Here is a 26,066-nt window from a genome sequence, read left to right on the forward strand (position 1 = left end):
TTCAGGCTTTTCCTGTCTTCTCAAATAAAACTATCAGACCAGGAATAGGGAAGGGGGAGGAGGGGAAGAAAAGAAGTTAAACACTGTGAGTGTGAGAGTATATATTGGTGTGTTCGTGTGTGGGTGTTTGTGATTGTGTTTGTATGTGGGTGTGTGGGGGTGTTTGTGTGTGTGATTGTGTGTGGGTGTTTGTGGGGTGTTTGTATGTGTGGGTGTGTGGAGTGTTTTTTTGTGTGTGAGGGTGTGTACGTGTTGTGTGCTTTTGTGTGGTTGTGGGGTGTATGTTTTTGTGTGTGTGGGGGAGTGTTTGTGTGTGTGTGATTGTGTCTGGTGTTTGTGATTGCATGTGAGTGTGAAGTGTGTGTATGTTTGTGATTGTGTTTGTGTCAGTGTGGAAGTGTTTGTGTGTTCTTGTGAGTAATTGTTTGCATGTGGGGGTGGGGTGTGCATGTGAATGTGTATGGGGAGTATTTGTGTGTGGGCATGTGTGGGGTGTTTGTGTGTGTTGGGGGTGGGTGTTTATGTATGATTGTGTGTAATTGTGTTTTTGTGTGTGGAGGGTGTGTGGGGGGGTTGTGTGTGTGGAGGGTGTTTGTGTGTGTGACTGTGTGTGGGGGGCATGTTTGTGAGTGACTGTGTGTGTGAGGTATTTGTGATTGTGTGTGAGTGTGGGATGTGTATGTTTGCGATTGTGTGTGTGAATGTGGGGGTGTTTGTGTGTGTGATTGTGTGTGGAGGTGTTTGTGTGTGATTGTGTGTTTGTGTGGTTGTATGTATGTCAGTGTGTGTGTGGGGATGTTTGTGTGTATGTGTTTGTGTGTGGCTGTGGGGTGTGTGTATGGATTGTGTGAATGTGGGCATGTGTGGGGTGTGTGTGTGGTGGGGTTCGTATGTATGTCAGTGTGTATGTGTGGGGATGTTTGTGTGTGGGTGTGGGGTGTGTGTATGTGATTGTGTGAATGTGTGGGTATGTGTTGGGGGTGTGTGTGTGGGTGTGGGGTGTTTGTGTGTGTGATTGCATGTGTGTGTTTTTGTGTGGGTGTGGGGTTGTATGTGATTGTGTGAATGTGTGGGTATGCATGTGTGTGCGTATGTGTGACTGTGTGTGGGTGTGGGGGGTGTGTGTGTGGAATGTGTGTGTATGGGATGTGTGTGTGTGGGATGTGTGTGTGGGGTGTGTGTGGGATGTGTGTGTGGGATGTGTGTGTGTGTGGGATGTGTGTGTGGGTGTGGGGTGTGTGTGTGTGATTGCGTGTGTGTGTGCGTGTTTGTGTGTGGGTGTGTGTGGGGTGTATGTGTAATTGTGTGTGTCTGTGTGTGGGGGGGATGTGTGTGGGTGTGGGTGTGGGGGTTGTGTGTGTGTGTGTGATTGCGTGTGTGTGTTTGTATGTGGGATGTGTGTGTTTGTGTATGGGTGTGTGTGGGGGGTGTGTGTGATTGCATGTGTCTGTGTGTGTGTTTGTGTGTGGGATGTGTGTATGTTTGTGTGTGTCTGTGTATGGGTGGGGTGGTGTCTTATAGACTGAGGCCCCAGGGCTGGATCCACCTGGTGCAGGAGGGATGCTCCTCTTGTCAGCGACCATCTGGGTTCCTGGGCCTCCCAGAAAAGCAGCAGGTGGATGCAGGGGGCGGGGCAAGGTAGGGCAGGGGGCCCAGCAAGGTGGGGCAGGGGCGGGGCAAGGTGGGGGCAGTGCAGATGCTGAGTCCTCTGGGGCTAGGCATGTCTAGCGCTGGGCATACAGCCCAAGCAAGGAGCTGGAGTGTCTGTCCTCCACAAGTGTCCTCACACAACTGTCCTAAAGTATTCTTGGGCCCACAGCTTAAGCCGGGTGAGTAGCGATCATTCAGGGCTGCGGATTGCGGTGGGAAGCAGAGGGCGGGACCGCGGAGTGGAGCTGGCCAGGGGGCTGCTTGGACAGAGTCCAGGGCACCGAAACGAGCTGGGATGTCGTGGCTGGAATGGGAGGTGCAAGTGACCAGACGGAGAAAGAGAGTGGAGAGAGGAAAGGAGAGAGCAGCGGGCCAGCTTCATAACACTTAGCTCCCGCCTCTAAAGCAACCTCTCTCCAGCACTGTGGACTCAGATCCAGCCCGTTTGCCCCTCTGCTTGGGTGTCTAATGAACACCTCCCACTCCCCTTTGTCCCTCCTCTTGGGTGTACAGTGGATGCTTCCTGCTCTCCGTTTGCGCCTCTGTTTGAGTGTCCAGTGAACGCCTCCCACTCCTGTCTTCACCAGCATTGCACACCTGTCCTTCCCACCTCTCAGGCACCAAGTAACCCAGAGCCATCCTGTTCTGCTCCCTCCACTCAAATCCCACTCACCTGCGATCCTCTGAACATCTCTGAACATCTCACCACTTCCACCCCAATCCACTTCACCCTCCCCGTCCCTGCAGGTGACTCGTGGCTCTCCGCGCCCCCCTCCCAACACCCATCGCATGCCAGCAGCCGGAAGGAGCCTTTGGAATATGAGCTGGGAGCTGTTGCTTGGCTCAAACCGTGCCATAACTCCCCATTGGCTCAGATGAAAGCTCACGTCCTTCCCATAGCCCCCAAGGACCTACCCTCTCCCCTGTTTCTTCCTTCCCAGCCCCTTGGATCCCCTGATGGTTTCTCAAATACCCAGGCCTGCCTACACCTTGGGGCCTCCCTGCTGGCTGATCCCCCACCTGGAAGGCTCACCTGTCACCTTGTCAACCAGGCCATCTGGTCACCCTCCCCTGGCATTCCAGGTCCCTTCACTCTGTCTGCTTTTTTTTTTTTTTTTTAAATAGCAATTTCATCTTCTAGAAAACTATCATTTACTTACCGTTTGTTTATTGCTCCCCCCGCCCCCCACCCCTAGACAGCTCCATGGCAATGGAGGCAAAGGTGTTTTGATTCTTTGCTGTTCGGCATCTTCCATCACAATTGCTGGGCACATAGTTTGTGTCCAGTAGATATTTGCTGACAGTTGGCTGAATGTGAAGATATGGTGCCTGGCTGCCCACAGAAGGAACTTGCGTTTTGTTCTGTTTACTGGAATAGGCAATGAGACAGTTTAAGCACAGGTGCGATGTCAGCTGAGTTGTGCTCAGGAAGAAGGCCCTGCCTGCCCTGGGGAAGATGGGCTGGGCCTGGGGGAGGAGACACACATACAGGCAGGGGTCATCGTCCCTTTTGTCCCTGAGAGATCCTGGAGCAGGGCTGTCCTGCAATGGAAGTGTCCTGCATTGGCACTGCACGGGCAGCGGCTCCGGGCCCATGTGTGGCCCTTGAGCACTTGGAATCTGGCTAGGTGTGGCTAAGAGGTTCGGCTTTAAAATTCACTTTATTTTAATTAAATTAGTGAAATTTACATAGCGACATGTGGCTAGTGGCTCGGTATGGACCATGAAGTTCTAGAATTATCCAGATTAAAGATGGTGGTGCATGGACAAGGCTGACGGCAACAGCAAAAGTGAAAGAGGTCACCTTTGGGGTCTTTTTGGGAGGTAGACCCCACAGGTTGTACCAAAGATTGGATTAGGTGTGAGGGAAAGAGGACTCAAAAAGACGCGCCCAGTTTGGACCTGAGTAATGGAGACAGGGAAGGCTCAGAGGGAAGCAGTGTGGATGGAAATGGCGTTTCTCTTTTAGCTGTGTGAGTCTGGAGCACAGGAGGGGTCTGGTCCGCGGGGAGAAACAGGAGGCTACTGCAGGTGGATGGCACTTTAATCCTTAGGAGTGGATGATACCAAGGAAGGGGAAAATGTACCTGGAGCTGCAGAGACGAAGGCGTCACTGAGGCATTCCCAGAAGTGATTAGATGACATTTGTTGTTATTTGGTGAATGGGGGCTGGACTCTCATATTAAGTCCTGTTATAGAAAAATAATACCTGTTTTGTCACCTGCTTTGTCCTGCAAATTTTATTCTTACTGTAGATGCCAGCACATGGTGGGTGTGAGCCCAGGGTCCTGGCCAGGTGAAAGCAAAATTATACTTTCCACTGCAAATACTCAAATAACAGCAATGAACTGGAAGCCAGTCTGGCTGGAGGCTGGGATTTTATGGGTGATTAAGTTTGGATCATTAAAATATGCAAATCAGCTGGATTTCTGATCCTCTATCACTGTCCTATGGGATCAGAGAGTCTGTTTTAACTGCCAAAAGGCTTTGAAAAATACTAGACTGACTTAATGAAATTAGCAGAAGGGAAATAGATGTTTTCTTAACAGGATTGAAACTCCTTGTTCCGATTGTTGAATGTTTCATTGAAGCCCTGAGTCAAACGTTTGAGAGTGTCAAATTCTAAATGACCCAGCCCTGCCTCTGGAACCTCAGCCTCGTTCTGCATCACGTTCCCTGATGAACCATCTGCTGGCCCGTGGTAAAGAGGGTCTAATTCCTGAAGCACAGCAATACTTTTATTTTCCACGAAAAGTTGAATGGACCCCAATATTCTGGGGCAGAGGAGACTTGGATTCCAGCACTTTAACCTCCAGCCCCTAAACACTGTCCTCTCTGCCCCACTTCTGACAAAAACACGCTGCACACAAATTTTACACCATTCATGCCGTGGTTTCCTTGACAGGTAGAACATACATGCAACCTTTTCAGTTTAAATACGTGGTTAGAATGAATGACGACTGTATCAGCAGCACCCTATAACTGATTTTGTGACGTGTCATTCCCAGCTTGTAAGCGTGGGCTTCATGGGGGTATCTGAGAACCCAGAAGTCCACCTTTGCACGAGGAGGACGCCTGTGTTTGGTTCCCCGACAGAGCCAGCAGGGGGCAGGCTGGACCTGGGAATGCACTGGAGCGGCTCCCTGGAGACCTGCAGTTTGCTGAGATGATCCCAAGGACGCCTGAGTCCTGACTTCCTCCAAAGCACCGTTCCCCACTGGCCCCTACCAGGACCCAGTTTTCTTCCCATCAGTGAGAAAAATCTCTGGAATTCTCAACTGGGTCGTCCAGTTCTCCCTTCCCCGCCAAAAGGGCCCTGGCCTGTTCCAGTAGCTTGTCCTGGCCAAGTTGTCCCTTGAGGGCTGGGGCTCTGGCTGGGGGCTCTGGCTGCTTCCCTCGCGCTGCCCTTCAGGGCCAGCTCACTTGGTCACCTCAGTGCCTGTGTTTCAAACCAGCTCCAGGCCTGCTGAGCCCACCTGGCAGCCCTGGGCCCACCCTCTATTCTGGGTCCTGGTCCTACCTAGATAGCCTGGCCTCAACTCCTGGCTCTGCCATTTAGTAACAGCGTGACCTTGGTTCTCCACTTCATAGTTTTGTCATCTGTAAAATGGGACTGAATGAGTTAATAATTAAGCAGTGCTTAGAAGAAGGCCTAGTACGTAATCTGTGCGAGATGGATATAGACATATAAAATTTTCTTTAACTGTGGAATAACCTTTTATTCTACTTGAAATTTGCAGTGGCCCTCAATCGGCAGAGGTGAGGAGGAGCCGCTGGAGCTGGGGTTGACCCACTTACTAATCTGAAACCAGTTTGTCAGCCCAGAGACAGAGCGGGCAGCACCGGCCCCTCCTAGATCCACCGGCTTCTCCTCCCAGCACATTTGGGCTGCATTTTCTTTGAAGGAGATTTTCAGCTGTGAAACTCTCACCCTAAATGTGCTGTGGAAGGAAAGAGGATTGAGTTTTCCTGTTGTTTCTTTTAAATGCTTAGAGGTTGAGTTTCAGTCTCAGACTGGAAAAGTAAGGAAACCCTGAAATTGTATACAGATCCAGACCATTCCAGAAGCCCCTGGAGATATGCAAGGCGGCTGAGAGCTCCAGGGAGCCACAGAGCCTCCCTCACTGCTATTCCTGATGGCCTGGACACAAGCAGTGGGTGCTCAGTTGGGGGATGGGGTTGGGGGACATGGGGTGGGCAGGCAGACACGCGATCCTCCATTTGAGTCTCAGCACAGGAAACTGGACTCCGAGCCTTACAACACACAAGGCTCTTTTGTCAGACTTCATGCCCCAGGCCAGGGTTTGCTCCCCCAGGTTCTGTGCAGGCGCCCACCTCCCCGCCCCACCCCACTCCCTCTCCATCCTAGGCAGTCCATTCTTTCCAACCGAGGCCACTGGAAGCAGCTCAAAGCAGCATGGGTTGGCCTCTGCTGCATCTGACCATATTTTAAGAGGCTTTTAATTCTGGAATAGTTCTAGGGTGTGTTCATTGTGTAAATTCCAATGCAAACCCTTTTCATTTTCATCATCCTCATTCTGTTTGGTTTCCTCTGACTCATGTAATCAGTTGAAATATTAATTACAAAAAGATGGCTGGGCACATAGAGCTGGAGGCGATTTGGTCTATCCATCAACAGAGGAGGAGTCGAGCCTGGAGGGGAGAGACTTGCCCTAGATTGCCAGCCCCTGGTAGGGCTCCCCTGGGCCCCACCGTTGGTTCCTGGGCTTCTGTCCTATTTGCTGACTTGCATTTCCAGTGCTGATTTCCCTGCAAGTGGCAAAGCACTGGAATGACCTGTGAACTTAGGAAGTGTCTGAATCGTGTGGAAGCCACGGTGGGAGCTTGGACCCTCTTGGAAAGGAAGCTGGAGTGGTGAGAAGCCACCGTTTGGCTGTGAGTGTGGGACATGGAGAGGGGGCAGATTCCTCTTTCCTGCTAAGGTCATTCATCAAGGGAGTACTCCAGAGCCCCTGACCTGCTGGGGTGATGGGTGACACTGGGACTCTGTCACCACAGGCACTGCCTTCAGATCAGAAAGGGAAAGGGTGCTGGTCATGGCGGCTCCTCTGCTCAGCTGGAGTGACAGGCAGCCATGCAGGAGGGCTGCAGCTGGGGGTCAGCCCATGCAGTGATTCCCTGGTGGTCCTTGAGCAGATCAAACCTCTTTCCCCATCTACAAACAAAAGGGGGATAGGCTCAAACGTGTTTTACAGGCTTGTCGTAGGGATAAAATAAAGTCTGTGAGAGCAACATCTGACTGTATGCCAGCGGAAGGTGCCCGGGGGCATGTGGCTCACCCTGAGCAGTGGCAGTGGCACAGGCTGGGGTGCCTGCCACTGGAGAGGAGGGAGAGCAGAGCGGTGCTGCAGTGACCGTCCCAGCTGGGGGAACTGGAACCTCTGCTGGAGGTGGAGCTGTATGTCCCCGTGAACTCCCTGGGTGACTTTTGGTTCTTTGGCCAGAGCTCCAGCATCACCAATGAGTAGGCCTGCCCTTTCTTCCCAAACTCTGAGACTTTGGGCGAGGGCTTGATCTTCTGGGACTCTACTTCATCCTTTGATGGAGTTCGTGCCCATTGGGTTGGTTAGAGTGAGGAATAAAAGGATCCTATCACCAAGTGCTTTGCACAATCAGCCATCATCTGCCAGTCCAATGTGGGGAAAACATGCCGGGGGGAGATGAGAGCAGGAGCCTCATGTAGGGTATGAGCCAGGCAGTGGCTCAGAGCAAACTGAGAAGGTCCTTCCAGTCCTGGATTCATGTTTCCATGGAAACCTGCTCTTGCCAGAGAGTCCGCCCACCCCAGGCCCCCTCCTCCAGGGCTGGTGGGTTCTTTGGTCAGAGCTCCAGCATCACCGATGAGCGGGCCTGCCCTTTCTTCCCAAACTCTGAGAATTGGAATGGGTTTCCTTACCTAGGACATGCAGTTGACTGGCGAATGGAATCCAGGATTCTGAGTGCAGAAGTTTCCAGATTCAGGGTAAGCTGGTGCCTGGCTACTTCTATGTGCAAGGAGAACAGACCCTTCCCTGTCCCCCCATGGTACTGAGGCTGTGTTTAGTGAGAATGTGAGGAACTGGGTACTAGGTGTGAACAGAAGCTTGTAAATAACCAGGGCCTTTCCAGAAGGCCTATATTGATCTCAGAGATGCAGTGTTTGGAGGTCCCAGCATGGACTCCTCAAATGCCCCCATTCCCTGCATTTTTTTTCATACTAAGCTGTGAAGGTCAGGCTAAGCCATGAAGGTCAGAATCTGTGATTAGTGGGTGGATGGCCTCCCTTAAATAGCCATGGCCCAGCTAGGTATGATTCTGCCTGGGTGTCAGAAAGAGCCTTGAGTCAGGAGGCCAGGGATGAGTCTGGCTCCAAAACCCCTGACCCCAGCCTCGGCCGCTCACCCTGCGCATCTGTTTCTCGGCTGTAAGCTGGTAATAGCATGGCCAGGGCTCTAAATCCAGCTTCTGCCCTACTTGTCTCTGCCTGCTTCTCCCTTTTCCTCTTCCCCTACTTGTCCCTATCTCCATCTTCCCTGCCAGAAGCAGGGCTGGCCACCGTCTCACTCAGGGTGTGCAAGGCCCCCAGGGAGGCGACTGTGTGGGTGCATGCATGCATGCGTGTGGGGGTTTTAGGTGGCAGTGTCTCTAAGATTGGACTTAGGGTTCATGAAGTTTTTTCCAAAATTAGAAAGCAAGTGTATGTGGGGAGGAAGGGGGTGCTGCCAGAGGGCATGTCTAGCTGTCTCTTTGGGAAATTAAGGAAGAAGAGTTCTAGTTTGGCCCCTAAAGTCATACTTCCCCTTGGGGCTGCAGTTTTTAATCTGGTATCATTAACTAAAGTCACTGCAAACATCCTCCCAAGGCTTTGATTTGAGGTGAGTGGGAGCCCCTGTCTTCTTGGGGGTTGGGTGATGGTTGGATGACATCAGAGAAGCCCAGCGTTCCAGGTCGGAGCCTTACTCTCCCTGCAGGCTCCCCACCTCTGTCCACCAGAGGATTTCCTGTGGCGTCTGTTTGCTTATTGCTTCTCAGATAAGTTTTCATTTGAAACAGTGGTCTGAGGCTCTAAATCATTTGAAAGTCTTCGCATCCAGTGTTCAGACAACTCCCCTGGTTCTAACATTTGGTGATTCTGCAAGAAGCCTTCATGCTAGGGCAACCAACTGTCCCAGTTTGCCCAGCACCATGGAGTTTCTGGACATGGGACTTTTAGTGCTGAAAGTCCCAGGAAAACCAGGCCAGTTGTTCATCCTCTCACATTCTCACTTGAGTAGCTTATATTTTGAGCCATGCTTGTTTCGAGAAGGGAAAGATACCATTTAGAAAGCCCCTTCAATGCCCAAGTGTCAAGAAAAATGGGATCCATCACCTAGTCGAATAGTAACACTGGATGGGAAGGGAGGGAAGCTGGTGCCCATGTGTTTTGAAAAAGCAGCATTTACTTTAACTTTGGAATCACAGAGCACCAGTCCCCAGGCAGGATGGGAAGTCAATGGGGCCAGGGTTGGTGCGACTGATGGGATCTGAAGGGAAAGAAGAGCTTTTAAAAAGGAGAAGAATTTCACACTGAATCTCTTAATCTGTTTTACAGACTCATAAAATCTTAATATAGCCCCGAGACTGTCATGTTTACAGACAGTGCAGCAAAGGCAGTGGCTTGGAATGTGACCAGAGAGTTTGCAGAACAAACGCACCAGGGAGGGGCTTGGATGGAAATAACCAAGTGCTCTCCCCGCAGGGTAAGGCAGGACAGCCGGGCAGCCCCCGTCTGGTTCCCCCAACTGTGAGCAGAACGCTGGGCTACAATCTAGGCTGAAGCTTCAGTGCACTGGCTTTTAGCAAAAAGCCTCCATACTGCCCCTGGGGCAGAGGATGGTAAGACGCCAGCCCCTGACACATCCGTGACAGTGTGTGACGCAGGTGGAGCTCCAGTCCAGTGGACACACCTGTGATAGATTTGAGAACGCCTGGAGGTTGGAGGTTGCTGAGAACCCAGTGGGGCTAAGAGGGTCACAGGCACTCAGAAGACAGGGAGGTTCCGGTGGGCTTCCTGGAGAGGGGACCCGGGCTGGGCTGCACAGCATCTGGGAAGGCAGAGGGCATTTCTGGGGGAGAGGGCGTGAGCAAGGGCAGGGAGGCTGGAAGCGCACAGCACCGGTGAGGGCAGCAGAGGCAGCACCTGGAGACGTGGCTTTTGCTGGGGAACGGTGTGAGATAAGCTCACCCTAGTCCTGGCTTTGGAGATGAGAAGAAAAAAACAAAAGTGAAGCAAAACACTTGTCACTGTAGAGGAGCTTACGGTATAGACCACCTGGGAGAAATGAACTTGAAAACAAAGGAAGATTTAGGAGCTGAGCTTGTCAATGTCAAAGTCCAGCCTGAGCCATGGAAGAAGAATAGAATTGGAGTGAGCCCTGCTGTCGGGCAGACCTCTTCTCTCTGTATTCCCTGCCCACCCCAGGAGTCTGGAAACTGGCATGCTTCTGTGTTAACATAATGGCTTTAAAATTTTTCCCGTTATGTGCTTTAAAGAAGTAATTTCCAAATATTGGTCTATGTGGAAAAAACGAGAAAAAAATCAAGGTTTCCCTGGTCTAAGACTAAATGTGAAAAATAAAGAAAATATAATGAGTTTTTTATAAAGTCAAGCTTATTTAATTTACAGGAGTATCCTTTACACAGAGATTATGCTGTTCTTATGTTTTTGCTGTTCAACTGGCTTTCTTTAATGGAATCATGGTCCATGAATTAACTTAAAATTAAAGGTATTGGTTTCTGAAACCCTAAAGGCTGGGAACTACTCTTTTAACGGCTGATTGTCTCCCTATCTAAAATATATATCAATATATTTTGACATATGGATACTTGCCATCAAGAAGACAGAAGAATCTGGACAGAAAGAGATCAAGACTTAACTGGTAATGCTGTAGACCACGGCAGATCGTAACAGAAGACAAAGCCCTTAAAAGGTAAACCTCCTTGGCTCTGTTCCCTGGAGGAGGTGGGTTATTACGTTGATGGGAGGTGGGTACAAATTGGGAGGGATTTGGATGATGCTATAAGATTGGAAGCTACAAAATCTTTGTGAATGTTTGTTTCTTTGAGCTAGGCTTGGGATGGGGAAGACTTCTCTCCTTTGTTCCAGACATGAGTGAGATCAGAAAGTCTCCTAGACAACAAGAGCTGGTTCCCTCTGACACTTCTTTGCTACCCTGTCTGACCTTTCTCTGGGCATGCCCTTTTCCTAGGGTTAGAGTCCAAAAGCCAAGTTGACATGCCAACGCGGAGCTCATGCCTGTGTAGGGGAGGAAAATAATTTCTTTCTACTTTTCATAGTTTTTAGTTGGGACAGACCCCTGTAACAAAAGACAGATTAACAAGAGAAAAACAGAAGTTTAATAACAAGTATACCCTCGTGCATGCATGGAGGTACTCAGAAAAATGAATAAATCTCAAAGAGGTGGCTTGGAATTCAGGCTTAAAAATTATTGTCTACAGAAAGTAAGAAAGAAGGGCATGGGGAAGGCTGGTTATGGGAAGAAAAAGTACAGTAAACAAAGAGTCATGTTTGTGTTTGCAGATGTGAGTCAGTGCCTTCTCCATTGATAAGAGTCTTTAGTGATTTGAGTCCTGCTACAGAGAGGGAGACACTCTTACAGACGGAGATTTCCCCTTTTATAGATTAAATTTCCCTTACAAAAAGGTAGCTGCCACTTTGTTTTCTGAGCATCTTTTGTGTCTGTAGCTTCTCAAAATAATAAGCTCAAAATAAGTCTTAAGCCAAAGAGGCATACTTTGGAGTGGCATTTTCTGGTCTCCTGCACCTCTTCCTTCTAGACAACACTCCAGTTCCTAGAACATTGGGAAGCCCCATCCAAATGGCCCTGTATTAGTCTGAGTTCTCCAGAGAAACAGAACCAATAGGTCACACACTCACATATTTAAATGTATATATATTATATAAGGAGCATTTCTTATAAGCACTTTATTATAAGGAAGTGGCTCATGTAGTTATAGAGGTTGAGATATCCCAAGATCTGCAGTTGATAAACTGGAGACCCAGGAGATCCAATGGTATAGTTCCAGTTTGAGTCTAAAGGTCTGAGATCCAGGAGAGCCAATGGTGTACATTCCAGTCCAAGTCCAAGTCTGAATTCATAAGTGGGAGAAGACCAATTTCTCAGCTAGAAGGCAGTCAGACAGAAGAGAGAGAATTCTCCCTTACTTGGCCATTTGTTCTGTTCAGGCCTTCAATGGATTGAATGCAGCCCACTCACATTGGGGAGGGCAATCTACTTAGTTTACGGATTCAAAAGTTTATCTTATACAGAAACACCCTGATAGACCTACCCAGAATAATGTTTAACCAAATATCTGGGCAGCCTGTGGCCAACCAAACTGATACATTAAAATTAACCATCACAAGCTCCAAGGCACTTCCAGGGCCTGTGCTGGCTTTCCTCCTGGGTTCCTCTTCCTCACGAGGGCCACACAATTGGATGAATACTTCCAGGCCCAAAGTTTGACCCAGCAGGGATATTTGTGGGGATGGGGAGAAGAGCTTTCATATAAGGGTCTAGAGAGTGAATATAGGTGTTCACAACTGGTCCAGGGTGGGCCAGGTATGAGAAAAAGGGACAGGCTAGAGGCCAACTGTTGCCACACTGCCTGTTTCAGAGCAGAACTCCAAGCAGTCCGATAATTCTAAATTTGAACTTAAGTTTCCAGGTTGTTATGAAAGTATAATTATCATTGTAGGAGGAGGGAATGTATTTAACAGCTTGTTTGCTTGATTTATAACTTTTGAATATTTAGACATATGGTATGTGGGTGTCCATTTGTACACTTGCCCAGGCCCTCTAAGGGTCCTGTCTGAGTGGATGGGGTCCTGATATTATAAAATTATGCATTAGAGGGTATTGGGGGTTGTTCAGGGGGGCTTGTTCAGGTAGGGTTGATATTTCATTTGGGCCTTGAATGCAGCAGGATTTTGAAGTTCAGTGAGGGTAGGACTGGTGTGGTAGACTCTAATTACAAGGTGCACCTTGAAAACCAGATAGAAGTGACATCCAGTTAAATATGGCAGACTGAACACGTGAATTTACTTCTACACCCACCCCAAATCCCACCAAAAAGACAGTAAAGGAATTAAAGGGAGCAAAAACTCTTAAGGACAAATAGAAAGTGAGTGGAATAACAACAGGATGTTTTGGGAACTGGACAGTGGATGAATGAGTGTCTTAGTCTGTTCAGCTGCCGTAACAACATACCTTAGACTGAGTAATTGATAAACAATATACATTTATTGTTCATAGTTCTGGAGGCTGGGAAGTCCGAGATAAAGGCACCAGCAGATTCAGGGGCTGAGAAGGGCCTGTTCCACAGAGATGGCACACTCTATGTGTCCTAACAAGGTGAAATGGGAAAGCAGGCTTGCTCAGATCTCTTTCATGAGGGCACTCAGATCTCTTTCAAGAGGGCACTAATTCTATTCAGGAGAGTGGAGCCTTTGTGACTGAATCACCTTCTAAAGGCCCCAACTTTTAGTACTATCACATTGGGTATTAAGTTCCAACATATGAATTTGGGGGAACACATACATTCAGACGGTAGCAATGACAATAAATGATTAACTGACAAGAGAAAGTCAGCAGGATCCCTAGTGTGGGGACCAGTGGGGGTGAAAGCAGGAGGACTGTGAAATTTGGAATACGAAGTCTGTGGGGGAAATAGACCTCAAGATCCCCTGCTTCCCTTTGAGGAACGGGCACCTGACTCGTGCTATCCTGCAGAAGACTGGAGGTCTGCTTTCCAGAAAGACTGAGGAGATGGACCTTGGTCTCGGGGAGCAGGCAAGAGAGGAGAGGCACACTGAAATGCAGGATTAGGTGCAGGTTTTCCCAAAATGAGATGTCAGCCCCTTTTCTGCTCTGTCTTCAAATGTGTGACTCTCCTAGGCAGGAGTGTGGAGGTCGCCCCACGAAGAGAATTATCCACTCAAGAGAAAGACCCCTACCAAGTTGTCAGCTGCTTCAAGTTCCCTTTAGGAAATGGTCTTAAATCACTGCCATGAACGGTAACCTTTTAGTGTATTCCTCTTGACTATAAACCACAGTCAAAGCCCATTCGACATTTGAAGAGAATGAAAGATAGAGACCAAACACGGCCTCATAATTGTTAAAGTGAAATTATTCAATACAATAGAGGATCAATTGATGAGTCAGACTCCTGAACATTTGCTCTGGACAAATGTCCTTGGAAGGCACACTCTGTGTGTCCTAATGTGATGAAATGGGCAAGCTGGTAAAGACAGATTTTGATTCTTAAGGTATGAGTATACTCTGTGAAGCTGGGTTAGAGTCCCAGACTTCTTTTGAAGGGTACCTCCTTAGCTGGAAGGTCTTTTTCTTGGCTCCTTGTTTGGAATTGGAATTATTCCCTGACTCCCTAGTCTGGAACTCTTTCTTCCTGACTCTCTGTGAGGTTCCCCCATTCTGTTTATTCTTTCTGTTCTCTCTATTGGATCCTGCTTCTCTCGTCAGAATGATTCTGTCACCAGAAGCCCCTTTCTTTGAATCCCTGCTGACTAGACGTTCTGCCGACTCTGGCTACCTTGGCCAGATCCTTTCCCTTCCCACTCCTGCCCCTGAGTCAATTGAATTTTAGCCTCTCTACCCTCCAGGGGCTCATAAGGGACACAGGGTCCCTCAAAAGCAAGCACCTGAGGCTGAAAAGACAAAAAGAAAGGACTATGTGGAAATTGGGCAAATGAAAAAATCTTAAAATCTTCTCCACAAATATTGGTAAAAAGCTTTAGCCCTTGTTGAGTAGGTAAATTCAACTTGTCTTATTTTCATCAGAAACACAATCTGGATAAAAATATAAAGTGAATATAAACTAGTGAGTTTGTGTTACTCTGTTTCACTACCTCATGACTAAAATTTTTTAAAAATGAAAGCCATAAGATCTAGTTGCATCTCTTTGTTTCTGGATGTGTACATGTATGATCCATGTTTGTATGTTATGTAAATGTAATCTTTTTTTACCTCCAATGGCATTACCCAACCAATATGCTAAAATTGGCCTAGGGATAAATGAATGCTCAAACAAATTAAGTTTTCATAGGATTCTCAGAAAATTAGAAACTGACTCCGTTTTTGTGTTTTCGTGTTTTTTTTTTTTTAAGTTCATGTGCTCTGGGAATAATCCTTGTTAAACAAAAGCTAGTTTAAAAATTACTGATCAAATAAAGATAGGACTGTCTTCAGAATTGTCAGCAATGAATATAATACAGACATATATTTTTGCCTGGGTTGTCTGGTCAGAGAGGTCTATGTTGTCTCTGTTAGACGTTTAAGGACATAAAACTATAAATCCAACCTTAGAGTAGAATGCACAGTAAAAACAAATTGCTTAATTGGTTAATGCATATCAGTAATGGAAGTAAAAAAAATAGATTATAAAAGCATTGTGAAAATTTTATCTTGTGTGGTCAAAGTTAACTAAAATTGAATAGATTCATTTCTAAGGTTTATTAAAATAAGTTTTAGCACTACATTGATGCAAAAGTAGATTTTGGTCTTGTCTGACAGGATTTTCTCAGAGTACTGATTTGATAATATGAAGGGTTTTTCCTTATCTTTTAAGTAAACAAATATTTTGTGTTTTATCAAGATACTTTCTTGTGTTTCATTATTGTCTTTTATTAAGTATTTGATTACTTAAGATAAATGCATTTTCTCAATATTAAAATAGTTTTTATTGATAACTATGTAACCTTCTGTATTTACCTCTTGAAGTCTTTTAATTATTACTGTGTTTAAATGAGTGACTGTTACTTCAAAGTGACTTGTAATCCTATTTTGATGAAGCATTTTGAACTTTTTGACATTGAAAAAATTTCCCATTATCAAATTGTAAATGAAATCTTTTTTGCCTTGAATTAACATTGGGATTTTTAAAATTGGGCTCCTGGAAACGCTGAAAAGATGTGTCTCTGGCTTTGTAAAAGAGACAGGCTAAACTGACTAGACTTATTTGATGTTAAGTTATATGGGAAGCATTGTCAGATAAGTGATTTGAAACGTTCTTTAAGTAATATTTATGATTATTTTTAAGAGACATAGTTTTGCTCTGTTGTCAGCTGGGCTGGAATGCAGTGATGTGATCATTGCTCACTGTAACCTCAAATGCCTGGGCTCAAGGGATTCTCCCTCATCAGCCTTCTGAGTAGCTAGGACTGCAGGTGTGCACCACCATGACTGGCTTTTTTTTTTTTTTTTTTAATTTTTGTAGAGACAGGGTCTCACTATGTTGCCCAGGCTGGTCTTGAGCTTTTGGCCTCAAGTGATCCTCCTGCCTCAGCCTCCAAAAGGGCTGGGATTATAGGCATGAGCCACTGTGTCTGGCCTATGGGTATGTTATTGATATGAATGTTTTAAAAATTGTGTGAGATGTCTAGAAATCTAATATTCTATCAGTCATAATTTTGGCTATGTTAAATTGTTGTATTCCACAGAAATAACTAAATTTCTTTGTGAGTTGTGTCATTATAACAATAATGAACTCTCATGCTATTTTTAACCACGGCCATTCTAACTCTTTGTCATCCACAGTTTTTTGTGATTTTTGTTTTTGTGTTTTGTTTTTTGAGGTGGAGTTTTGCTCTTGTTGCCCTGGTTGGAATGAAATGGCACAATCTCGGCTTACCGCTACCTCCCAATCCCAGGTTCAAGCGATTCTCCTGCTTCAGCCTCCTGGGTAGCTGGGATTACAGACATGCACCACCACGCCCAGTTAATTTTGTATGTTTAGTAGAGACAGGGTTTCTCCATGTTTGTCAGGCTGGTCTTGAACTCCAGACCTCAGGTGATCTGCCCACCTCAGCCTCCCAAAGTCTGGGATTACAGGCATGAGCCACTGCGCCCAGTCTCACAGTTATTGTTTTTATTCTTCTCTGAAATTGTTTGCAATCAGCTATGGTCCAAAATTTCTTCTTCAAGGAGTTTCATGGAAAAGACTCTGACAAGTACGCTAAAACACAGGTTTCTCAAAACTTTAAGATCATACCATTGGTCTGAGTAGGAATTTCCAGAACTCTAGTGAAGAAACTGATGGGTTCATGAAATGACTATTTCATTATCAAGCAGAACACAAAGTAATTACAGGGGACTGGATAAACTGATGAGGATACTTTTTAATGACTTTTTATTTAAAACATTGTTTGCTTTAACTGTTTTGTTGTCTAGATATAAGCAAGCTTTAAAAAAAAAAAGCTATCTATAGATTGCAACAATTTGATAAAGTACACTTTTGTGAACAAAAATGGAAACAATTACTTTTTCTCCCTCCTTGATCCATCTAGAATTCAGAAACTATTTCTAAGTATTCTTATGTTTATGGCAATATAGTTATTTGCATAAGTTAAATAAGAATCTGTCCTCCTTATAACAGGACACGATTGGAAGCACTGCATATATTACAAGGCTTTGACTGGAATGCCGTATTTTCAGATATGACCAGACAGCTTTAAGGAACTAAGGTTGACTTTATGGAGCCAATAAGCCACCCCCTTCTTGGTAAAACTGGCTTGAGGGTTCCACCCTTACAGATGAATAAGGAATATCCCTTCTTGGCAGGCACAGGAACCTCAGGATATTCAGGAACCTCAAGAAGAGAGGAATTCACTCAAATATAAGCGTGACAGATGAAGCCTGATGGTAGGTCTTTGGTTTGGCTTCATATCCTAAAGAGGCTTTCAGAAGTCGAATCTGAGATTCCTTACCAAAAGTTCTAGCAAAGCAAATTGAAGAAGAACCTAAGTGGTCAGTCACTATTCTTGCTGCACTTGTGTAAATAATGAGACCTAAAGTTATTATTTTGCAAATGAATTAGTCTTTCTTTGATTATCTTTGGTAAAAATGGAGGTGACTATAGGGAGAAAAAATGTTTCAGAAGAAAACTATAGTGTACCCAATATTTGATTCTAGCCCTGTTCATTTACATTGAGGTTTTATTATCCACATGTAGTTTGGACTGGATCCTGAGTTCTCCTAGTTTCGCTCAATATCTGGCTATGACTTTCCAAACTAATATTTCCAATTTTCTCTCATCTTTCTGGCTTGGGATCACTGTTGTTTTCCTAATGCCCTGTAAGCTAAAGCTGAGCAACTTTCTATTAAACTTCAGAGGAACCACCAACCACGACAGCTTATGTATGGACAACCTTCATGACATCCAAACTGCAAACCTGGAAAATCTGTTAGATTGCTATTGCCCTCCCAGGGCCTTGCTCCAGCTGAAGATACTTCAGGACCAGCGTCTAGAAATCTTCACTGGCTGCCCTATGGACTCAGAAAGTGAGTTTATGGTTTGTTCTTACTATTAACATTTATTTTTCTTTTATTTTTATAGAAACAAAACTATCCTCATTAAAGGCCTGATGGCTCACACCATCCAGGAGATCTCCTCTGCTACCAACTCTTAGCAGCTGATTCAGTGGTCCTTCATGAACAATAGGCAACTGAACAAGAATATGAGTTTATATTGTTGAAAAGAAAGAAGAATGCCTCTTTTTTTCCTTGAACAAGGGAGGTGGGGACTATCAAAAGATTCTTTGCTTGACCTAACTTTAGTCAGGCTTCTAAATCTTCCCGTTGGCCCATCCGTGCACTTCCTTGTGAAATTCAGTTTTAGCAAAGAACATTGCTAAATCAGTTTAACAAGAACCCCCCATCCTCAATATCTGATCAGATTGCTCAGTCTCTGTCATACCCCAGGTGATGTCTGATTACCCTGGCCTGTCTTCAGCAAGAATTCTGTTAGGTCAGTTCAGCCAGAATCTCCCTTAACTGTTTCCTCCCAGTAATTTTTTTCTTTTTTCTTTTTTTTTTTGAGACAGAGTCTCCCTCTGTCACCCAGGCTGGAGTGCAGTGGCACGATCTTGGCTCACTGCAACTTCCACCTCCCGGGTTCAAGCGATTCTTGTGCCTCAGCCTCCTGGGTAGCTGGGACCATAGGTGTGTGCTGCCATGCCCAACTAATTTTTTTTTTTTTTTTTCCTTAAGACGGAGTCTTGCTCTGTCACCCAGGCTGGACTGCAACAGTGTAATCTCAGCTTACTGCAACCTCTGCCTCGTGGGCTCAAGTGATTCTCCTGCCCCAGCCTGCTGAGTAGCTGGGATTACAGGTGTGCGCCACCATGCCCAACTAATTTTTTGTATTTTTAGTAGAGATGGGGTTTCACCATGTTGGCCAGACTGGTCTTGAACTCCTGACCTCGTGATCTGCCCACTTCCGCCTCCCAAAGTGCCAGGATTACAGGCGTGAGCCACTGTGCCCAGCTGTTGCCCTAATTTTTTATATATTTAGTAGAGACTGGGTTTTGTCCTGTTGCCCAGGCTGGTCTTGAACTCCTGAGCTCAGGGCAATCCACCCACCTCGGCCTCTCAAAGTGCTAGGATCACAGGTATGAGCCACCGTGCCCAGCCTTCCTCTTAGTAATTTTCTATCCACTGACCCCCACACTCTTCATGGCTATAAATTCCCATAGAATTGCATAAATTCTATGCAATCTCTCTCCCCAACTCTAAGACCCCATTGCAGTGTTCTCTATAACTATGTCAATGGCCCTGAATAAAGTCTTCCTTACCATGCTTTAACAAGTATCATTGAACACATTTTCTTTAACAACAACAAGAAAAACACTAAGCAGAAAAGGGATGTAAGAAAGAGTGAGATGAATAACACACTTCCAAGAGAGAGGGCTCAAAGAAGGAAAAGGAAAGATCAAATGAATTCCTTATAACCCAAAAGAAACTGCAGACACAACCGACCAACAAACTGAGCTCAGCTGAACTCTGTAAGTTTCCAGCAGCGATTCTGTGACCATAGAGAGATGAAAGGCAAGTTGAGGAAACAAATGGGAGAAAAACGTAAAACATTACAGTGATGGGAACCACGTTCAAAGCCACACAACCCTGAAAGCACAAGTTTGACAAAATTATGCAAAACAAACCGGCACAAACTAACATGCAAGATTGATAAAAAAAAAAAAAAAAAAAGATGTAAATGGCAGGTAAAGGGCAACTGATTTTTCCAAGAAGAAAACAGAATGGATGGAATTGAAAAGGCACTCAAGGAACTATGGGAAGCTGACTTTTCAGAAGGAGGATGTGGACTTCCAATTCAACCGAGCACGTGTGTATCCCAGAAAGAGAAACATAGACATAGACAGAGTGACTCATGCTGAAGCATAACTATGGTTAGCTTCTGAACACAATGACAAAGGCAGAATCGTATCGACCAAAAAGCCAAAGGAAACCAAAGAAAGCACAAATTCCCCCACAGCATTCAGCACCCGAGGATGGTGGCCACAATCTACAGTTTGGGGGAAAGGAAAACTGGCACATGTAAAGATCACACACAGATGGCTTTACACATGGGGGCACTCAGGGTGGAGAGTTCCTAAAAGCCGTTTTTGACAGAACACTGAGGAATCAAACTGCAGATCTTAGGAACAAGGAACTGTGCTGAAAAGGATTGACAGTGAACACAGAATCCATTCTATTTCGGAATTAAGACCTCAGCAACTAGTGAAATTGCGTGTTATAAAACCAAGAGTAACTCTTATAAACATGGCCGATGTAAATCATGATGTCATAACCAAATCGGAAAAGGAGGCGAGGGAACGCTGGCCTTTCCCTCATCTTTTAGAGCCGGAAGTTAAACTTGAAACTTGCAATCATATCAAAATCCAATAACTTTGAATAATCACTCTTTGTCTACCGTTTTCTCCCCTTGACTTTGAAGGGATCGTTTGTTCCTTTTTATATTGCTTGAATTTGTTTTTTTAATTGATACATAATATTCACACATATTTGTGGGGTACATGTAATGATATGGTTTAGATCTGTATCCTTGCCCAAATCTATTGTAATCCCCAAAGTTGGAGGTGGGTCCTGGTGGAAGTGATTTGATTATTGGGGTGGATTTCCTCCAGGAACTGCCCTCATGATAGTGAGTGTGTTCTCACGAGATCTGGTTGTTTAAAAGTGTGTGGCACTTCCACCTTGCTCTTGGTCCTGCTCCTGTCATGTAAGACGCTGGCTCTCATTCACCTTCTGCCATGAGTAGAAGCCCCCTGAGGCCTCCCCAGAAGCAGATGCTGCCATGCTTCCTGTACAGCCTGCAGAACTGTGAGCCAATTAAAGCTCTTTTCCTTAGAAATTACCCCATCTCAGGTATTTCCTTATCGGAATGTGAGAATGCCTTAATACATGTAATATTTTGTTAGGTGCATGGAATGTGGAGTGACCAAGTCAGGGTATTTGGGGTATCCATCACCTCAAGTATTTATTTCTGTATTCTGGGGATCTTTCAAGACTTTTCCTGTAGCTATTTTGAAATACACCCTACATTGTTGCTAACTAGTCACCCTAACTGGTTGCTAACTAGTCACCCTACTCAGTTGAATTGGAAGTCCATGTCCTCCTTCTGAAAAGTCAGCTTCCCATGGTTCCTTGAATGCCTTTTCAGTTCCATCCATTCTGTCCTCTTCTTGGAAAAATCAGTTGCCCTTTGCCTGCCAAATTCTCACATTCTTTCCTCCATTTTGTTAGTAATAAGGTTACTATTGAACCTTATTCTTTCTATCTTACTGTGTGTCTGTACCCATTAACCAACCTCTCTTTGTCCTCCTCCCCACTGACACACCCTTCCTAGTCTTTGGTATTTATCATTGAATTTGTTTTTAATGAGCACGATGTTTTGAAACAAAAACAACAAAATGTCATTATTCTTAAAACATTTCTTTTTGAGTTTTCTCCTGTCTATCTGGTTTGCTTCATTAAAAAGAGAGAGAGAAGAAGAAGAAAAAAAAAATTTCCATGCCTTTGAAAGCATCTCTCCTAATCCATCTTCCCCAGGGCAAAGAACCGGCTGGGAAAGGTGGGCGGGGCCTCCCTGCTTCCTGCTGGGGGGTGCTCTGTGGGCACCTAGCCCTTGGAGAAAGGCTTGATGGCAGATGGGGCCCTTTGCTTGGAGCCTTGACTTGGTTTGTGGGGTTGCCTTTGGCTGTCGGGGGTCTTAGCCCATGTAGCAGAGGAGTCCTGGTGCTCCTACTTAGTCCTGCACTAGAGGAAGGGGCGTCTGGGCTCCCCTCAGAGCCCAGATGGCTCACACAGAATCCTGGGGGCCACCAGAGGAGGTGATCATCCAAAGCCCCTTTGTGGGGAGATTGTTTCCACTTCAGTGGGCCCTCTCCCTGTCCAGGGCCAGGTGTGGGTTTGGGGCTCAGACTGTCCCCAAGCCACAGCCCTGAAAGCTGCCCTCCTTTTCTCCAACCTCAACCCCTCAAGCTGAGGCTTGAGCGGAGAGAAATTGGGGGTGGGCATGCGGGGAGGGAGAGACTGGAGGGCCGCCATCCATTCATCCATTCATTTGTGCACTGAGCAGCCCTTGTGAGCAGGCTTGTGTCTCTGGGGACACAGGCTGTGTGGGGGACCTAGGTGGAGGCAGAATGCCAAATGTAGGTGCTCAGTAAGAATTAGCTGCCACCTCCCTGCTGTCTGGCTCTAGTGAGCCATCCTGCCCCTCCCAAGATCAGTTTCTTCTGTAAATAGACTCTCCCAAGATCCCTTCCAGCCCAAGGACCTGAGTCCCCGGGGGTAAGTGATCATTTAGCAGACAGAATTCATAAAATATCATAATGTAGGCTTATTCAGACAGACACTCTTCAAATTCCTGTGCAGGCCTTATTTCACTTAATTCTCACATTCTTTCCTCCATTTGATTTCATTTTGAGACGGAGTCTTGCTCTGTCGCCCAGGCTGGAGTGCAGTAGCGCCATCTCGGCTCACTGCAACCTCCGCCTCCTGGGTTCAAACGATTCTCCTGCCTCAGCCTCCTGAGTAGCTGGGATTACAGGCTCGCCCGGCTAATTTTTGTATTTTTAGTAGAGATGGGGTTTCACCATGTTGGCCAGGCTGGTCTTGAAATTCTGGCCTCAGGTGATCCACTCGCCGTGGCTTCCCAAAGTGCTGGGATTACAGGCCTGAGCCACTGTGCCTGGCTGTTTCCTCCATTTTATAGATGACAAATTTGAGGCCAGAAGATGAAGTCGCCTGCCCAGTAGTAAGTGGCAGACTCTTGGACCTGGGTATTTCTAACTCCACACCCCTTGCAGCAGTATATTTACCTGTTTTTTTTTTTGTGACATACTTAAATATCAAATCTGTTTTTCCTCTAATTGGTGAGTAATTAAATACCAAGAGGCAAATCAGTCAACTCCTACAGAAGGAGTGGGGCAGGGAGGAAAGGAGCCTGTTGTAAAACCACGTCAGAGAAAAAATAGGACAGAGCCATTTCCCTTTAACTGAGAAAGGGCTTCGAAAATACTCCCCTTTCTGGGTAATACAAGACGATAGAAACTGGCTGAGTAACTGCGAGCGAATGCACAAGCATCTGAGCACAGACGCATAAGCCTGTGTTATGTCTGCCTTTTATTTGTTTTCTCTGGATGTGTCTGCATTTAATATACATAACAAAATGCCTTCATCATAGTCTGTTTCTCATTTAAAGAAAAAGGAAGCCCAAGATTTAGAAACTCAGTACAGAACAAAAAGCTTTTAACGTAGCAGTTTTATTTAAAAACCAAACCAAACAAGAGCCTGACTTCCTTGACGTGAGGTGGTGCCACCGCCCTGGCCTGTTCTTCCTGTGTGCATCCCCCCACACGCACCCCTGCACACTCTGAAGCTGTCACTGCCCACCTCACAGGGCCTCCTGGGCCTGAACGCTCAAATAGGTATTTGCTGTGTGGATGCAGAAGGAAAGAGCTCTTCCTTTATAGAGAATCCAATTATCTGACCTTTTATAGCAAAGACCCATCTGGAGAATTTTAATCATTCCAGCAGAATGGAAGATTCCATCACTCTCGGTTGATCTCTGTGGCTGTGTGTATTCATCCCCGTGATTATGCGGTTTCATTATCTCTTGTACGTAAACAAGGAACCTCCTTCTGAGAGGTTCATTGTCAGTGCCCATGGGTCAAGCTCCCTACGATCTAGGAGCGAATATTGTGTCTCCAGCTGAGTTGGGGATCTGCATCTAACTTCAAAGGGATTAAAGGGCACTCTTAGCCTCAGTTCTTTGGGCCCCATGAGCATCGTATATCATAATGACGAGCTGGATCAAACCCTAGGCCTGTACCATTCCCACAGGCCAGTGGTGCCATTTGTATTGAGCCTGCCCATCTTAACCCTTTACCACCCAGGCCCTTCCGCCTCCTGGGTTCAAGCGATTCTCCTGCCTCAGCCTCCTGAGTAGCTGGGATTACAGGCTCGCCCGGCTAATTTTTGTATTTTTAGTAGAGATGGGGTTTCACCATGTTGGCCAGGCTGGTCTTGAAATTCTTCCCAGGGCATTTGTGCCAGCCTGAGTTAGCATGTGTCTTGTTGGCCCTGGGCTGAGCAGGAGACGGTGACTGTGGCCCAGGAAAGGCCTGGCTGGAGATGAGTAGTGTGGTTGGCGGAAGGGATGGAGAAGGATTGGGGAAGGGGTCGGTGAATATTTTCAGCAATTACCTGCCATCTTTGCTTCAGTTTTCCCATAGTGACCCTGGCTTGTAGGTTTGTCAGCCCCAGAGCCCTGATCCTGGCCTCAGTTTCCCTCTGGCTTCCTGTAGCATTTCCCTCGTGGCCTTTCTCCGGCTCAGGGGAAGCCATCTGTGCCTCTGCTTCTAGGCCCACCCCCTTCTATAAGGGACAGTCCAAATCTCACCTCCCATCTCCCGAGATGTGATCATCCTCTGGGAACTCATTGCATAGGCAGAGCACAGAGTGACCTGTGCTTTGATATGGGTATTAGAGAAACCACAGCCACCTGTGTGTGGGAGGAGCAGAGAGAATTGGCGAGGGATGGGGCAGCCTCCTGGAGGATGTGATGCTAAACTGAGCTTTGAAGGGCAAATGGGAAATACCTGGAGGAAGGGAGTGGGGAGGAGTTCCAAGCCTGAGGGACCGAGCCGCATGGACTGGGAATTCTAACTGGCTGGATAGAAAGCGTCTGCCAAAGACGGTGACACATGAGGCCAGAGAGATTTGGGGACCCGAAGGCCTTGAAGGTCTCTCTCTGCGTTACTTTCACGGGCATGGAGTACAGGTGTGTCTCAGAGCACCCCTACGCTTGTGCAGTGACAACCCAAAAAACTGAACGGGGTGACCCTGCCCCACTAAGGGAGACTAGCTTTATCTTGAGGGGAATGGGCAGCCTTCAGAGGGTTTTAAGCAGAAGATTGACATGGCTATAAATGTGAGTTTAAAAGATCACAGTGTTAGAGGAAACAAAGGCGGAGGCAGGAAAGCTGTTGGGAGGAAGCCTCGCGAATGCAGGTGAGGCTTGTCAGGGCTGCTTTCAGACAGTGCTGGGGAGAACGGAGGGACGCATGCTGTGTGGGGCTCACAGTGGCTTCTGCAGGAGCTTGAGAGTGACAGTGCAAGGAGTAAAGAAAATGTCCAATCCACTGTAAACACCTTCGGTGAGTAACAACTCCTGGAAAATTGTCGGTGCTTATGCCACAGAAAGTTTCCGGGAGTTTTCTCCCCGACAGTTTCAATAATGCCTGCTAAATTATGTTGCTTGTCACTGATAATATGAATACTTTAAGGCATTTCTTTGTTTCAGTAACTCTCCCGTGCTAATACTCAATACCTTTTCTCTGTTGTGACTCAAAGAGATGTTCTTGACTCCGACCACCCATGTGCCAATTCAGTTCTGGAGAAGCAGAAAAACCTGAGTGCTGGAGATGGCGAAAGGTCTGTATCCCTGGCGTGCCCAGGTCCACATCTGCCTGCCCTCCTCCCTTCTCCAGTTGTTGCAGGGGGTTAAGTGGTCTCAGCACTGTCCAAGCACCCAAGCACCCCCAGAAGAATCTGATAGAGCCTGGTCCCGTAAGCTTCCCACCTAAGCTTAGTCTCCCAGTTCTAAGCTCAGCCCCAACCCTCAACCACTCACAAAGGCAAATACTTCTCCTCTTCCCTCTCTCCCAAGACTACTTTGAAAACAAGCCCTTATACTTGGTCATCTATTGACAGTTATGCTTTGCATAAGAGAGAAGGATCTGGAATCCCTGGACACAATTCAAGAGGCAGGGATGAGGCAGAGGGAGAAAGAGTGGAGAGGAAGAGAGGACCCAGTGAGAGGTGGGGAAGATGAAAAAGCTGGTAGCCAAGAAACACAATTCCAAGGCTGGTGTGGCCAAAGAACCGCAATGCCATTCATGCTGAAATATGTGTGGTTGCGGGGGAGCCACCTGGAAGGTGGAAGCTAGCTGCTTTAACAACAAAATTCAAACAAGTACTGGCTCAACATGAGGCTGTGCACCTCGTGCTTGCGGGACAGGCCTGGGGTTGGCTCAC

The 26,066-nt window shown here is 46.5% G+C and overlaps 1 long non-coding RNA gene across 1 annotated transcript; it reads left to right on the top strand.

Annotated features, from left to right (window-relative positions):
- The first annotated feature begins 9,376 nt into the window (after positions 1-9,376).
- Positions 9,377-17,369, top strand: LOC139356042 (uncharacterized). The gene is made up of 2 exons (XR_011607413.1): positions 9,377-10,619; positions 17,289-17,369. It is a non-coding gene; the product is annotated as an uncharacterized lncRNA (long non-coding RNA).
- The last annotated feature ends 8,697 nt before the right edge of the window (positions 17,370-26,066 follow it).

This window comes from Macaca nemestrina, chromosome 9 (assembly GCF_043159975.1).
Source record: "Macaca nemestrina isolate mMacNem1 chromosome 9, mMacNem.hap1, whole genome shotgun sequence".
In the NCBI taxonomy this organism is placed as follows: domain Eukaryota; kingdom Metazoa; phylum Chordata; class Mammalia; order Primates; family Cercopithecidae; genus Macaca; species Macaca nemestrina.